Source organism: Callorhinus ursinus, unplaced genomic scaffold, assembly GCF_003265705.2.
Source record: "Callorhinus ursinus isolate GAN/ISIS: 27379988/994484 unplaced genomic scaffold, GSC_fseal_2.0 scaffold2, whole genome shotgun sequence".
In the NCBI taxonomy this organism is placed as follows: domain Eukaryota; kingdom Metazoa; phylum Chordata; class Mammalia; order Carnivora; family Otariidae; genus Callorhinus; species Callorhinus ursinus.
Window position 1 is genome coordinate 10,797,300 of NW_027397064.1, and position 15,026 is coordinate 10,812,325.

At 38.0% G+C, this 15,026-nt stretch overlaps 1 long non-coding RNA gene across 1 annotated transcript in view; it reads right to left on the bottom strand.

The window, feature by feature from the left end:
• Positions 1 to 226: 226 nt before the first annotated feature.
• The window catches only part of LOC141370158 (uncharacterized), an 81,300-nt gene continuing 66,500 nt past the window's right edge, over positions 227 to 15,026 (bottom strand). The window contains exon 4 of the long non-coding RNA XR_012373977.1: positions 227 to 340. This is a non-coding gene — a long non-coding RNA (uncharacterized lncRNA). The remainder of the gene's footprint in view (positions 341 to 15,026) is intronic.

Genomic DNA, 15,026 nt, shown 5'->3' on the forward strand with positions numbered 1-15,026 from the left:
TGTCAGGGTCTTGTGTCCTTATTAGACTGTGTTCCACTTGAAGGCAAGATGGACATTTGATTCAACACTGGATTCTTAAAAAACCTAGCTGTGTCTCCTAGAGTTGGTGTTCAATGTACATTATTGAATAAATACACAAAAGGTGCTAACTGGCCGATGCAAAGACAATGAGTGAGAAAAAGGTAGTCAGCTTTTAATGGGTTTTGAGAATCTTTTGGAAAAAAGGCTTTATTCCATACATGGGATATAGCTGAAACTACTGAAAAATGCCATAAGTGACCCAAATGTCAGTTATACCTTCTTCTTCCTCTTGAAATTACCTGTTCATGTTCTCCACATTCTAGTAAGAGAAAATCAAGTGTTAGTGTAGAATCGATTGAAGATGTGCTTTAAAAAGCACAGAATTGGGTTATAGCATAAACAATTTAAAACTTAGAAAAAGTTCATGCATTGGTCTTTCCTTGTTTTCTTCTCCCAAGTTCCTCTTGTCCCTTTACATCTTTCCTTTCACACAGCATCCAGCTTTTCCTAAAATACAATCTCCTTCTCTCAAATATTTCTCAAGGTCTCCAAATCCCTTGCCCCTCTATTAAATGTAGAAATTTTCTTCTCTTGGCTTATTACAGTGTTCAGCAAAATGCCCTCTGGTTAGCATCATCTAACCTCCTTAAACGGTATTGGGGGATTATATTCATTCAATAGTTCAAAATAACCTTTATTAAAATGATTAAATGTTATTAATAATTAATGCTTTAACAAAAATTAACATTATCTGATAGTATGCCTGTCCTAGATGTGGCAGATAGGAGAATTCTGTAATATACACAGGATTATAGTCATTTTTTTTGTTTGAAGAAGATTAAAATAAATGAGCCCAAGGAAAATGCAAGTTATAACCCATCTTCGGAATCTTTCAATTTTGTGGGCCTAAGTGGAAATGAGCAGGGAGTCCCTAATTCTTTGTGAACACCATTTCTATTAATGAAATACACCTTTACATGTTTGCTGATGGTCAATGGGAATAAATTACTTGGATATTGCTCAACAAGAATAAAGAACATGTGAACTCCATGAAGCCATTTTAAGAAAGATTGCCTGAAGCAAAATTTGGAAGAAGGTTTTACTGTTGTTTGCAGTACCCCCAAGCTCTTTTCTTTCCATACTTTTATCATAAGATGCCCCTGCCTCTATTCTTTTTTCTGCAATGTATTTGATGACTCCGAAAGATAATCTAATTAGTATTACTTTGCATAATGCTTCATTATTTTGCTTATTCATATATCAAATATAATGATTTCCTAGATATTATTATTGTTATCATTATTTTTATTAGTTTCAGAGGTAGAATTTAGTGATTCATCAGTTGCATATAACACCTAGTGCTCATTACATCAAGTGCCCTCCTTAATGCCCATCACCCAATTACCCCTTCCTCCCCCCCACCTCCCCTCTAGCAACCCTCAGTTTTTTCCCTAGAGTTCAGCATCTCTTACGGTTTGCCTCCCTCTCAATTTTTTTTGCAAATGGCATGGCAAATGGCAAGATTTCATTCTTTTTGATGGTTGAGTAATATTACTCCATATATATTATATATACCACATTGTCTTTATCCATTCATCTGTCGATGGAGATCTGGGCTCTTTCCATATTTTGGCTATTGTGGACATTGTTGTTATAAACATTGGGGTGCATATGCCCCCTGGAATCACTATGTTTGTATCCTTTGGATAATTACTTAGTAGTGCAATTGCTGGTTCATTGAGTAGCTCTATTTTTAACTTTTTGAGGATCATTATTATTTTTAAAGAGCACAGTTAATTTCACCATTTCTCAGATGCTTTGTCTTGCTGCAGATACTCTACTGCAATAGATGGTTTCCAATAGATGACTTGCCTTCTCACAAGAAGCTGTAAATGAACCAACCTATGGCTCTTTGTACCTTTTCCTTCCAACTCTGCTTGCCTTAATTCTACTTCTCTACTGTGATCTTTTGAGACCATCAAGATTGAATTTATTTAACATTAACCTGGAGGAATGGAAAAAAATCTCGGTTGGATTTGGTCAGGAAACTGACAGCAGGGGTGTAATAGAGGTTGGCCCATGAGGTTACATGCCTTTATCAGAATGAAAAGGAGCTGAAGGGTTAAAGCAAGAGTAGCCCACTGTTGCTTAAATGTGTCTACTCTTCTAGTTACCAAGGGGATCTCCTTGACCACATTTTAAGAAATAGTCCGGTAGGTTGATAGTCACAGAGTGATTAAAAGGGAGCAAGGTAGCTAAGAGTAGATGACCAGAAGGTAGGCAGGCTTTTAGAAGTATCCTCCCATCTCTACAGGTGCCTCTGTGTAAGAACCACCTGATGCTGAGCAATCACAACTAGAGTGACTCATCCAATGCTTGAAGTAAAATGGCAGAGCCACCAAAAACAAAACAAAACAAACAACAACAAAAAAACACACACAGAAGCTACAAACCCGTGGTTACTTTTCTGAATTCCCTGTCCTTTCTATGGAATCCCCCATGAATGCCTTTCGTCAGTCCTACTACTGTTCCATCTTATAAATTTAATTTAAGGCAAACAAATTTCCCTTAAAGGACATAGAGTTAAACACGGGATAATAACACGGGAGAAGGAGAATTTACTGTTATAGTAATTGATGGATATCATTAATCTCAACTGAGTGCTCAATGGACAAATGCAGTTCATTGAAATTGCACGAGAAGCACGAATTTCTGCATTTTATATATAAAATCTAATTTACTATTTTACCTGGAAACATTGCAGAAAGCATGCTTTTTGTATCATAGGGCTTTCCGTTTGTAGGCACTGAACAGTTCCTCCACTAATAAAGATCTCCTTGCATCCCCAAACCTCGCCCTTTGTGAGAACATTGCTTTCAGCGCACACATGGCAGTGCTGGAGGAGTGAGCTGAACTGGATCCTTAGGGCTGAGTGGTGGGACAGAAAGAGCTATCTAAAAGAAAGCCCTGAGACCTAATGCAGGAATCTCAAACCATGAGGTGGAACAGAGGAGAGACTGCAACTGTCAGCAGGTTGTTAACTGGCTTCATCATCATGGATTCATAAAATCCCAAAGCCTTCTTTGATTTACATTAAACAAGCAATAAATAAAATAAGCAATAAATAAAAATCTCCTTTAACAATCTGTCTTCCTTGCCAAAAATATAAATATATTTTAAATAAGGTATTTAAGAAATGGATACCAATTGCATATGTAAATAACTATGCATATATATTCGAGATTGGGCTATAATACAAACAAAAATCAGTTGGATTGTGGCATTTTCCCTCAATGTTCTTTAAAGTTTTTGGATATGTTTAATAAGTACAAATTTTAATTTCTAAAAGCATAAGAAATACATGCTGTTTCTTAGTTGCCTTTTACATTATAACTCTACAGAAATATCTGTTTCAATAACCATAGATGTATGACATTTCAAATTGCTACGTATTATCCCCCGTATCATTATATAGTACCATAATTAATTAACCAAATCACTATTAATGGATATTTACAGTGTTTCTCATGATGTACTCAACAACTTGTTACTATACATCTTTGAATATTATTTGTCTGCATATTTATTTTAAGGATAGATTCCTACAAGTGAAATTTCTGTGTCACTGTGGATAGGTGAAAATTTTAATTTAGTTTTCTAAAGTGCTCTCCAGAAATAGCAAATTTACACTTGTAACAACAATGCATGAAAGTGACTTCCCACATGCATACTGATATCATGTGATATGATTCTTTTACATTTTTGCAAATCTGAATTTTACTTTGATTTGATTTGCTTATTTTACTTTTTATTATCAGTGAGTATAAACATCTTTTCAGAAATATGTTGGCCATTTAGTGCATTATCTTTTCATCTTTCTGTGCTATTTTTATATTGTGGTTTCTAGGTTTTTTTTCCCCTGATATGTAAGAATAATTTGTGTAGTAGAGATATTAACACTGTATCACAAGTTGCCAGTGCTTTTCTTGTGTGTCATTTGATTTTTGACTTGGTGGGGTTTTTTTGTTTGTTTATTTTGGAGGGAGTTTGTTGTGTGATAAAAGTTTTAACTTTAAGGTAATCAGTTTTCTCCATGATGACTTTTGAAGTTAGTGTCATGTTAAAAAACGGTGAAATAACAATTTGGTCTTGGTTCATACTTATATTGTATTAAGAATATATGTTTATATTTTTGGAGTGTATTAGCAGTGTATGGGGAGGGGAAAATATGTGAGAAATTAAACTGCCATCTTGGAAAATTGAAAAGATCTTTTTATTTATTTTTAATTTTTTTAAAGATTTATTTATTTATTTTAGAGAAGAGAGTGTGTTTGTGCAAGCAGGGGGGGGTGGAGGGAGAGAAATTCAAACAGCCTGCCCTTTGAGCAGTGAGCCCAACGTGGGGCTTATTCTCATGACCCTGAGATCATGACCTGAACTAAAACCAAGAGTCGGGGGCTCAACCAACTGAGCTACCCAGGCACCCTGGTATCTTTTTATTTTTAATTAAAATAAGATTATAAAATTTAAACGGTTTATGGGGAGTCCCTTATCCTCTTTATTTATTGTTTAAAGAGGAACAAAAAGTACTTTGAATTCCCATTTTGCATCAATGTATATTAAAAGAAAATAAATCAGTGATTTGTTTATTTATTTTTTTCCCTCAATATTTTTTTCATCAGAAGACTGAATTCAGTTATGTTTCCATTATTGGAAAAGTAAGTAGTTTTTAAAAGAGACTAAAATAGTCAATTTAATGGGTAGGTTTTGTATTTAGTTCGCTTTGTTAGGATAAATAGAATTATATGTTATGGCTGGCAAATGAAGGATTAGGCAGATGTTATATAAATTCACATTAGTACTTACATTACTGTGTAATGTAATCAATCAAATTGGCACATTCAATATTTATTAGTGACTTTACAGTGGATTCTTCAGTCTTTGTTGAAAGGCATGATCTAAGTGGTACAACTTAATAAATAGTCTGCACCTAGAATTAATGATGTTTCTTTATCCTTATATTTCATGGGGAAGAGGGGGAGATGACCAGGAATCTCTAAAAATTATCTATTTCTTAGTCCCTGCCCCAAAAGTATGCTTTCTAATGAGAGGTTAAGAATGTATAGAATCCTTAGGGAGTGGGCCAAAGAAAGTGGAAAAACAGTGAGAAATTGTGGCCTGGGCTGAACATTCCACCTATGTATGCTCTCCCTGATCCCTGAGTCCTCCTGGGTCTCTAAGTGATCACCTTTGATAGTGGCATGCCAGCAGACCAAACAGAGGCTGCTGTCGACTTGGCTCCTTGGAACGTTCATTGACCAACAAACTGAATATGCAATGGGCAATCTTTAAATTCTACTCCAAATAATTATATTTACACAGTAGAGATAGAGTACTCATGACAAGATGGAGGGGAGGTACCGAAGGGCCCTGAATTAGCCACTTTGATCTGTGCAAGTGATGGATATATTCCCCACTGCAGGGTAGAACCACGCAGGTTGAGGAGCTTTATCTTCTATTTCAAAACTCTATGGACAAATCTATCAGGATATTTGACAGGTAAATTAAGCAGAGTTCTAGCTTCCAAGAAGCCCAACTCATATTCCTACCTGGCAGCAACAAATCACAGTCCTTTCCACCCACTGGGCTCCCTCTTTAAGAGCTTAACTGGCTTTAAAGCTAGCCTGAGAATTTATGCCTCTAAGTCTTCTTTACCATCCGAGCCAAGTCATTGAGAGCCACCCACAGCTGTTTCTCCTGGATGTGGCTGTTCCCGGAACAGGTAGGCTTTTCTTCTTGCACAACCTACCCAAAGGGCATTTCATTCATTCGCTGTGCTTGGGGAAAGCTGTGGCAGTTGCAAGACACATGACACTGAAATAAGTGAATTCCATTGGGAGCAGAGACACCCAATGCCTTCCACTTAATTTCACTATAATTGGAGAAGAAAACACCCCCAGCGAAGAGGAGGAGGAAGGGGAGAGAAGGGGGAAGGGGGAGGAGAAGGAGGGCTACAAAGGTCAATTTTCTGAAGAGAGGGGCGCCTGGGTGGCTCAACTGGTTAAGCGTCTGTCTTCGACTCAGGTCTTGATCCTGGGGGTCCTGGGATCGAGCTCCACATTGGGCTCCCTGATCAGTGGGGTGTCTGCTTCTCCCTCTGCCCCTCACCCCACTCTCGTGCTCTTTCTCACTCTTTCTCTCAAATAAATAAATAAAATCTTTAAAAAAAATTCCTGAAGAGAGACACTCTGTGGGGAACAGGAAGGCAGTAATAAGCAAACTCTATGTCAGATATTTATTAAACATATAGTATATCTGAGTACCTGAGACACGATGGTGAATGGTGAATAATATACCTGAGGCCTTATCCACAAGGAATAATAAAATCCCCAAGCCTTATATATATATATATATATATGTCTTGAAAGAGCTAATATCTAACTAGATGGCTAAGGGCAACGTAAAGAAAGAAATACCTGGTCACGGTAAAGAAAAACACCCTAAAGAAATAACCTCTGCCTTTTTCATCATGTGGCTACAGCCTTTCTTCCTTTCCATGAGCCTAGCTCTGAACTAAATATCTTAGTCTAATTTAAGCCTGTAAAACCCTATCAGTTATTTATTATCAGTGTGACTTCACAGGAGAGGAGACTGATGCTCAGTATGTTTCTTTCATCCATTCCTTTCTTTTCTTCAACCTATGTTGTCAGCTATGTGCCAAACACTGTTCTGGGGTCTGGGGGACTCCAAAGTCTCTCAGGCACTAAGCTATCCCTTCCCCTGGTAAGTATGCCCCATTCCATGGTGGAGGGGTAGGTCTAGGCTGGGCCATAATTAGGGGCTCTTGAAACAGGTTAACAGAATGGGAATCATCATTAAACTGAAGGCGGTTTCTATCGTGCCAAATTCAAATGTGGTTTTTTGATTCCCATTTGAGAAATGGGACTTCCGTTGGATTCCTTTGGGCCCTCGCTTTGTGTCTGAGTCCTCTGAGGAAACTGACATGTTGTCTTGATAAGCCACCTGGTGATCTGGTGGTGTTTAAATTGAGGTGCTTTCTGGTTCTTGCCAATCCTCCCAAGGACTGGATTCCTGTACTCACTCCCCAGCTCCATATTAGGAGGTCATCACCACCTCCCACCCCCCTCTGATGGTCTACTCATAGCTCAGAGTCATGTGTATGATCTACCGAGATGCCAGATATACAGAAACCTAGGGGTCATCCTTGACCCCTCCCTCTCCTTCACCCCATAGGCAATCCACCAAAATTCCCTGTTTAGTCCACTATAAAAATAGCCCTGTCCATCTCCCAGCCAAAGTTACTATCATCTCTTTCTGGGCTCCCGAGGAGAAAGACCTATTTTGATTTTCCTGAAGCCAGAGGGACCTAGGCCGTTCTGATAGCTCTCTTCTTTCTGGCCACCCTGCCATGCTCAAATTTTTTTTTTATATCTCTATGTTCTTCTTAGATAAAGACAAAACTCCACAACTTTTTTCCCCTTTAGGCTATTTTTTTGTTGTTGTGATTTTATTTTAGCAATAGACTTTTGGAATATTTTTAAATTTATATAAAGAAGTTGCAAAGGAAGTACAGAGAATTCCCGTACCTTCACCCAGTTTCCCTTAAGGGTAACAGTTTACTGTGGTGTATTTGTCAAAATTAACAAATTAACATTGATGCATTACTGTTAACTAAACTTCAGGCTTTATTAGGGTTTTATCTGTTTTTGCCCTAATGTCCTTTTTCTATTTTAACATCCAATGCAGGAAATATACTGCAGTTAGCCTAATTTGGTTTTTAACAAAGAGAACTATAGAATTTAATGTCTGATCTAGGATATTTTTGAGGAAGGAGACACCATGAGAAGCAGGTGTAACATGATATTGTCCCAGATCACCCTATCTAGAATGGCCAGAAGGTAATGCTCCTCCTGCCTTTAAACTCATCTCACACTCTCGAGGCCTCCATGTTCAAGAAATGCCAGCCTTCTTTCGCTCCTGCTACTCATTTTTCCTTCCTTATATGCTCTTCCCACACATCTTCAGCTAGTCATGAGCCATAAACCTTCCCTGACCTCCTGCACTAGGTCAAATCTCCATCCTCACATTTCCATAGCACCATGTGCTTTCATTTCTAGCTTGTCAATTGCAATTCTACTGATTTTTTGTGAGATTATTTGATTGCCTTCTATTGTCTCCTCCATGCCAAGAATACAGAGTGGGTATTGAGAACTCTTTGTTGAATAATTGAACGAAGAAAACTTTTTGACATTCTAGTGCCATTCAACACGTGTCGTATTTTCCTAGTAGCATGCTCCTTCTTCTTGGCAGGCATCCCTCCCCCTGGGGTCCTTTGTTAAGCCTTTGATTCACTACTGGGCATGTCTAGTTTTCATGCTTTGTCCATAGTAGGTACTGGATACATAGTTGTTCAGTGAATGAATGTCTATTTTCATATAGTTGTCTTTGCACCCTGTATGAGTCAGGACTCTTTCAGCTGTAAGCAACAAATCCCTATATGTCTGTCAAAAATGATAAGGAAGAGGGAAGTGTGTATATATATATATATATATAGGAAGTGTATGGGCTGGCTAGTTTCCATTCTGACCTTGATTCAGGTACTTAGCTGAGGCCACCAGGATGCTCTCTCTCCATTTCTCTCTACTCTGTTTGCCTTTGTGTTGACTCCATTCTGAGATTTGTTTTTGCCACATGGTGAAAATGACCAGTGGCTGCTTCAGAATTACAAGGTCCTTAAGAGTCAAAACTCAGAAGATGAAAAACTTTCATCCTATGAATATTAATCTCCCTTCCCCACAGAAGATTCTGATTTGGCCTTACTTGGCTAACAAGCCCACCCATGAATCAACCTCTATGGCTGGGGACATGACTTATTCTAAGTGGCCACTGGGAATGACACACTCACTTCTCTGGAGGGGAAGCCAGGCCAAGTAATTCACTCTTCTGCTGGATGGGAATGGGAAGATGAAGAAGAGCTGTTATCTGTCATCCTTGGCTTCCAGAAGTCTCACAATAAGAAATATATTTTTAATCCTCTATGTTACTTATTTTTACTAATTTTGAAAAGTTTTAATAATGGTGATTTTTTAAAGAAAAAAGGAATGAAAGATAATGTTCATTTATATGCAGAAGTAAACTAGTGTTTTTCTATGTAAAGTACTGATAAACATCTGTACTGACAAACATTATAGAAAGAAATAATTGAGGTAGTGTACATTAATGGTTTGAAAAATCCCATCCAGGTCAGTTTTCCCTGGCTACCTTTCAAGCTATCGACCTTGAATTTATGCATTACTGGTGTTTGGACTCAGTGTCCCGTATTTTATCTGGTATTTTTCTGGCAGTAGAAAAAAAAATTACAATGCTCCTGTTTCTAGTACCCCATTGGGAATCCATTTATTTTCAGAATTTCATTTAAAAGGCAAGTTTGAAAAGAATAATCTCCTAGGTGAGATAGGTTTCTGTTTCCTAGAGTAATCATACAATTGCCTATTATGATTAATTTAATATTCTGGTTAACTTGGATTTACCTATGATACCATTTATAGATTCTCATTCATTCTCTTTATAAAAATAAGGACTCAAATGACCTACTCTTTCATATGTGATCAGGAGGCACTTTAGACACGTATGTCCTTTAATTTGAGCATCACAGGCAGGTCTCTGTGAGAGCATTTTGGACTTTCTGATTGTTTTGATCAGGAGTTGGCAGTATTTTCTATAAAGGGCGAGATGGTAAATATTTTAGGCTTTGCAGATCGTATGATCATTATCTTACCTACTCAAAAGGGCCAAACAACTGCCATAGACAGTAAGTAAATACACGAAAGTGGCTGTGTTCTAATGAAATTCAGTTTGCAAAAACAGGAAGCAGATGTGTTGGCCCATGGGCCATAGTTTGCAGAACACTGTTTTAGATTCAGCATGAACAAAACGTATGGTTGGTATTTTGTGGTCATGGTCAAATGTTGTGTAATTGTTTGCTGTTTCCCTTGATAGCATGGCTTACGTAGAAAGCCCTGGAGGATAAATGAGCTCAAGGGGTCCTGGGTGTGTATGTTGACTTCAGCCCAATGTCTTAATCCCTTCAAGACTTGATTTTCTAACTTATAAAATGGAGCTAGCAATAACTATTTGACCAATATTCAAATTGATAATCAGATAAGGGGATGTTCAGGAAAGGGAGCTGAAATGTAAGCGTTTCTTGCCACTCTAAGGTATTATCATTTTAACTTTGCGACATGGCACTTGTCAAAATATTTGAAGAAAAGGGAAGCATATGCATGAAAAAATAATATGTGTATCAGTTAGGGACCCTGTAGAAACAGTTGGACACTTACATTTAGATGATTTTTGTAGGGTTTTATGAAGGGACTATTTAGAAAGATATGGGCCAAATATGAAGGGACTTACAATGGATAGTGCAGTATTCTGGAATGAGTTAGTTACCTCAGAGCTTTGCTGGCCTAAGATCCAGAAGGAGGGAAGCATGACAGGGCTTCCATGAAAGTAGTCATGTCCTCTGGTAGAGCAATACAACTCAGTAGACCCTGGGGAGTGAAAATCCTGCCCTCATCCTCCTTCCCTTTCATCTCCTTTTAATACCTCCAAATGGTAGAACCCAACCAGAAGCTAATACATGGGGGTCAGAAAGTCAGGGCAGGGCAGGATGATAGTTAAGAGAGGATATGAAGGCATGAATAGAAGCAATCCAAGATGACATGTATATCTTCTTGGCAAGCCTACATACAGCTTACTGATAACATTTGGTGTGCTGCATTTCTCCCCTCTTTCTTTGCTTGCATGTTTACTTGTTGTATAGCATTATTACCTACTAAACCCCATTTTTAAAATGATATGGATTAAAGAGAAGACTTACTTGTACAAGTTAGAATACCTGAAACTAAATAAAATTGGTGAAATTTTAAAAAATAGCCTACAGGTAAAATAAAAATTTGGCGAAAAAAGGAAATTGGATGAAAGGTTCCCTACTATTTGTCCTTGTCTTCTCATATTCCTCTACTACTATTACTACATCACTATATATAATTATATTCTATATTGTAGTGAATGGGAAAATCTGGTAAAAGTTATAATGGATTTTTGTAAATAAATGGTTGGGTTAATGAGAAAACTCCTCCCCTCCTTTAGTTACTAATAAAAAATTATCAGTTAAAAATTTGATCAGTTTATGTGTTTATATCATTTTATCATATTTATCAAATTAACCCAAACTAAAGTAACTATGATTTTCAATTTGCTTTTAGAAATAAACTCAAATTTTAAGAGAAAAGATGTAGTTTTATTTTTTTAAATTTTTATTTTTTGTGTTCCAATAAAACTATTTTGGACACTATTTGAATTTCATATAATTTTCACATGTCACAAAACATTGCTCTTATTTTTTAAATTTTTTCAAACATTTAAAAAAGGGGTGTTTCTAAAAAGCCCATATTAAAAATTGGTTCTGGAAACCCTGACAATTTCCATGGCCCAGGATGAGCCTCTGCTCATCTCTGTCTGTTATGCCTTAAAGTCTATGCCAGAATCCAGCATTGGGTGGGAGGCAGGACCTGTCACTTTGGAGATTCCTTCAAACCCAGAGAAAGCAGGAAGCCCAGACTGAGGACTGGAAACAGTGAGGCTGGGCATTATAGGGTCCCACAAATAATCATGATTAAGTAAAAGTAACCAAGGGAGTAGAGAGGGATACTACATTTCCACGAAAAGGGACAGAAACAAAAGTAGCTTCCTGGTCAACTCTTAATCTTCAGGACATTCAAATAACCCAGATTCCACATTCCCAGAACATTTTGATTACACTCCCTTGCACATATGCCTTTCCATTCTTCTTAGCTTGTTAGAGTGAGCTCCAGTACTACCACTTTAGAAAGTACTTCTCCGACCATTCTAATATAAGCAAGGTTGTTATACACATACAGGTCTAAGTATATAGTATAGGTTGATCTCTAGAGGTCTGGTTTTAAATAGTAATTATTCTTAGTTATTTGCTTACTTGTTTTTTCTTTTGTTTTTTTGTCTGTCTCCCCTACCTGACTGTAAATCTGTGGCTTGTTCCCCATCGTATCTCTTAAACTTAGCTCAGTGCATGACAGAGTGGACCCTCAATAGATACGCTCTTGAACAAATGGATATTTTATCCACAGGTACAGGGCCAGTCAGCATGGCAGTCTATTGAACACATGTGAGGGTAGAGCAATTATTAGACTTGTCTGAATGTCTGTCTTACTGGGGTCTGGAAAGACACCGGGCTTTCTATATTACCCACTTGCTTTCTTCATTATCATAGACAATGGAGGCTGCTGTTAAATGTGGCTTGTGAAAAGAATGCATATGTCAGGTTCTAAAATATGCAGTGCCACAAATCATGAGGATTGACACACAGACAAAAATCTATGTAAATGAATCCCGGATCAAAGATAAACTTGTTAGGAAAGCAGACTTTCCATGACACCAATCTATACATTTCTGGGGTTTTCACTGCATTATTCATTTATAGAAAGTGTTCGTGGGTCTTGGCATTTACTTTTAAGAAAAGTGTATAATAGATAGACTTTGGAAATGTCTTTTCAAACATACTCTTTTCTAAGGGCACGATTTAGAACATTTTGGGATAAGACTATTTGACATATGTTATTTAAACAGGTTTTGGAATCAAACTGCTAAGTTTCAAATTCAGGTGTTATGTGTTATTTAATCTCACTAACCCTCAGTTTTAGTAATAGTAAAAGTGGAAGGATAATATGACAACAGCACTTATCTAATTTGTGTTCTTCTGTGTGTGTGTGTGTGAAAGAGAGACGGACAGACAGATAGAAAGGGAGAGAGACGGAGAGAGCTGTTCTCAGCTCTTGGTAAAAGTACTTAGTACAGTGTTTGGCACTCCCAGTTAATACACTTTTATTTGGGTTCAATTACATGAAGGGGTTTTCTAAAGCTTGTTATTAAGCATCTATTTGTATGAACATATTTCCCTTCCATTTCTCTTTTCTTTTCTCTTCCTCTAATTTACTCCAAAATACAACCATTATTTGACCCTTCCAGGAAAAGGCAGGCCACTGTTTCAGAAAAGTTGAGGCGAGAACATGTAGCTTCATAAGACATGCATGTGCTGGTGGTGGTGTGTGGGTGGGTGAACCATGAGTGATCTCATCCAATGAAGTCATTGTCATCTTTTAGATTAGTTGTCATGTTAGGAAGTACAGACTCCAGTGCCTAGCAGGGCTTATATGCTTGATTGATTTATGGAATTCATGGCCATCACTCTTCAGTCATCCCTGTAACCATTCTCTTTGTCATGTGAGTTGTAGTGCCTCTCATGAAATACCTGGGGTGTGTTTCCCCACCCTCTTTGTTCTGAGTTGGCCATGTGTTTTTCTCTGGACAAAAGAATGTTAGTGGATATGACTCTTGCAGAGACTTAAAAAAGCTCTTACACGTTTCTCTTCTTATTCCTCTACCTCCCTGTGAGAACATGCCCAGAGTTGAGACACATGATGCAGTCTCCCCAGCCAAAGTCATCCTAGAACAGCTAATTAATGACCAGCTGACCCCCAGACATGTCAGTGGGTCCAGCTGAGACCAAAAGAATATGCAGCCTTCACCCACCTGAAGATTCACGAGCCAAATAAATATTCATTGCTTTAAGCCACTGAGAGTTGGATAGTTTGTTACTCAGCATTATTGTGGAAATGTATACCTGATATTGAATATGTGATGAAGAATCTCCTGGAATCCAACGTAGAATCTTTCCAGTGTATACCTAATTCTATCGTGTCATATTTAAATGGCTCTACGTTAGTTAGGCCCTGCCTGTGTCATACCTTTTCACCCCTATACCCCAAACACTATACTTCTCTCAAAATAATACTTGTATTTCTGAATATAGCATATTACCTCAGTATCAGGCCCTAGATTGTGCTGCCTGAAAAGATTTCTTCCATTCCCAGTGAATTAAATTTCATTTGTCTCTGGTTTTCATTTTAGGGATCATTTCCTTTGGAAAACCTACTCAGGCTCATTTTTTAAAAATTTGTATTTATTTAAATTCAATTAGCCAACATATAGTACATCATTAGTTTCAGATGTAATGTTCAATAATTCATCAGTTGCGTATAACACCCGGTGCTCATCACATCACGTGCCCTCCATAATGCCTATCGCCCAGTTACCCCATCCCCCACCCACCCACCTCCTCTTCAGCAACCCTTAGTTTGTTTCCCAGAGTTAAGAGTCTCTCATGGTTTGTCTCCCTCTCTGATTTCTTCCCATTCAGTTTTCCCTCTTCCCCTATGATCCTCTGCACTGTTTCTTATATTCCACATATGAGTGAAACCATATGATAATTGTCTTTCTCCTATTGACTTATTTCACTTAGCATAATACCCTCCAGTTCCATCCATGTTGATGTAAATGGTAAGTAGTCATCCTTTCGGATGGATGAATCGCTTATCCATTCATCTGTTGAAGGATGTCTCAGCTCCTTCCATAGCTTGACTATTGTGGACATTGTTGTTATGAACATTGGGGTGCAGGTGTCCCTTCGTTTCACTACATCTGTATGTTTGGGGTAAATTCCCAGTAGTGCCATTGCTGGGTCGTAGGGTAGTTCTATTTTTAACTTCTTTTTTTTTTAAGATTTTTTTTATTTATTTGACAGAGAGAGGCACAGCAAGAGAGGGAACACAAGCAGGGGGAGTGGGAGAGGGAGAAGCAGGCTTCCCGCTGAGCAGGGAGCCCGATGCGGGGCTCGATCCCAGGACCCTGGGATCATGACCTGAACCGAAGGCAGATGCTTGACAACTGAGCCACCCAGGCACCCCTATTTTTAACTTCTTGAGGAGCCTTCATACTGTTTTCGAGTGTTTTTACCAGCCTGTATTCCCACCAACAGTGTAAGAGGGTTCCCCTTTCTCCACATCCTCAGGTTCATTAAAAGAAGGTTAGGTGACTCTCATTGAGTG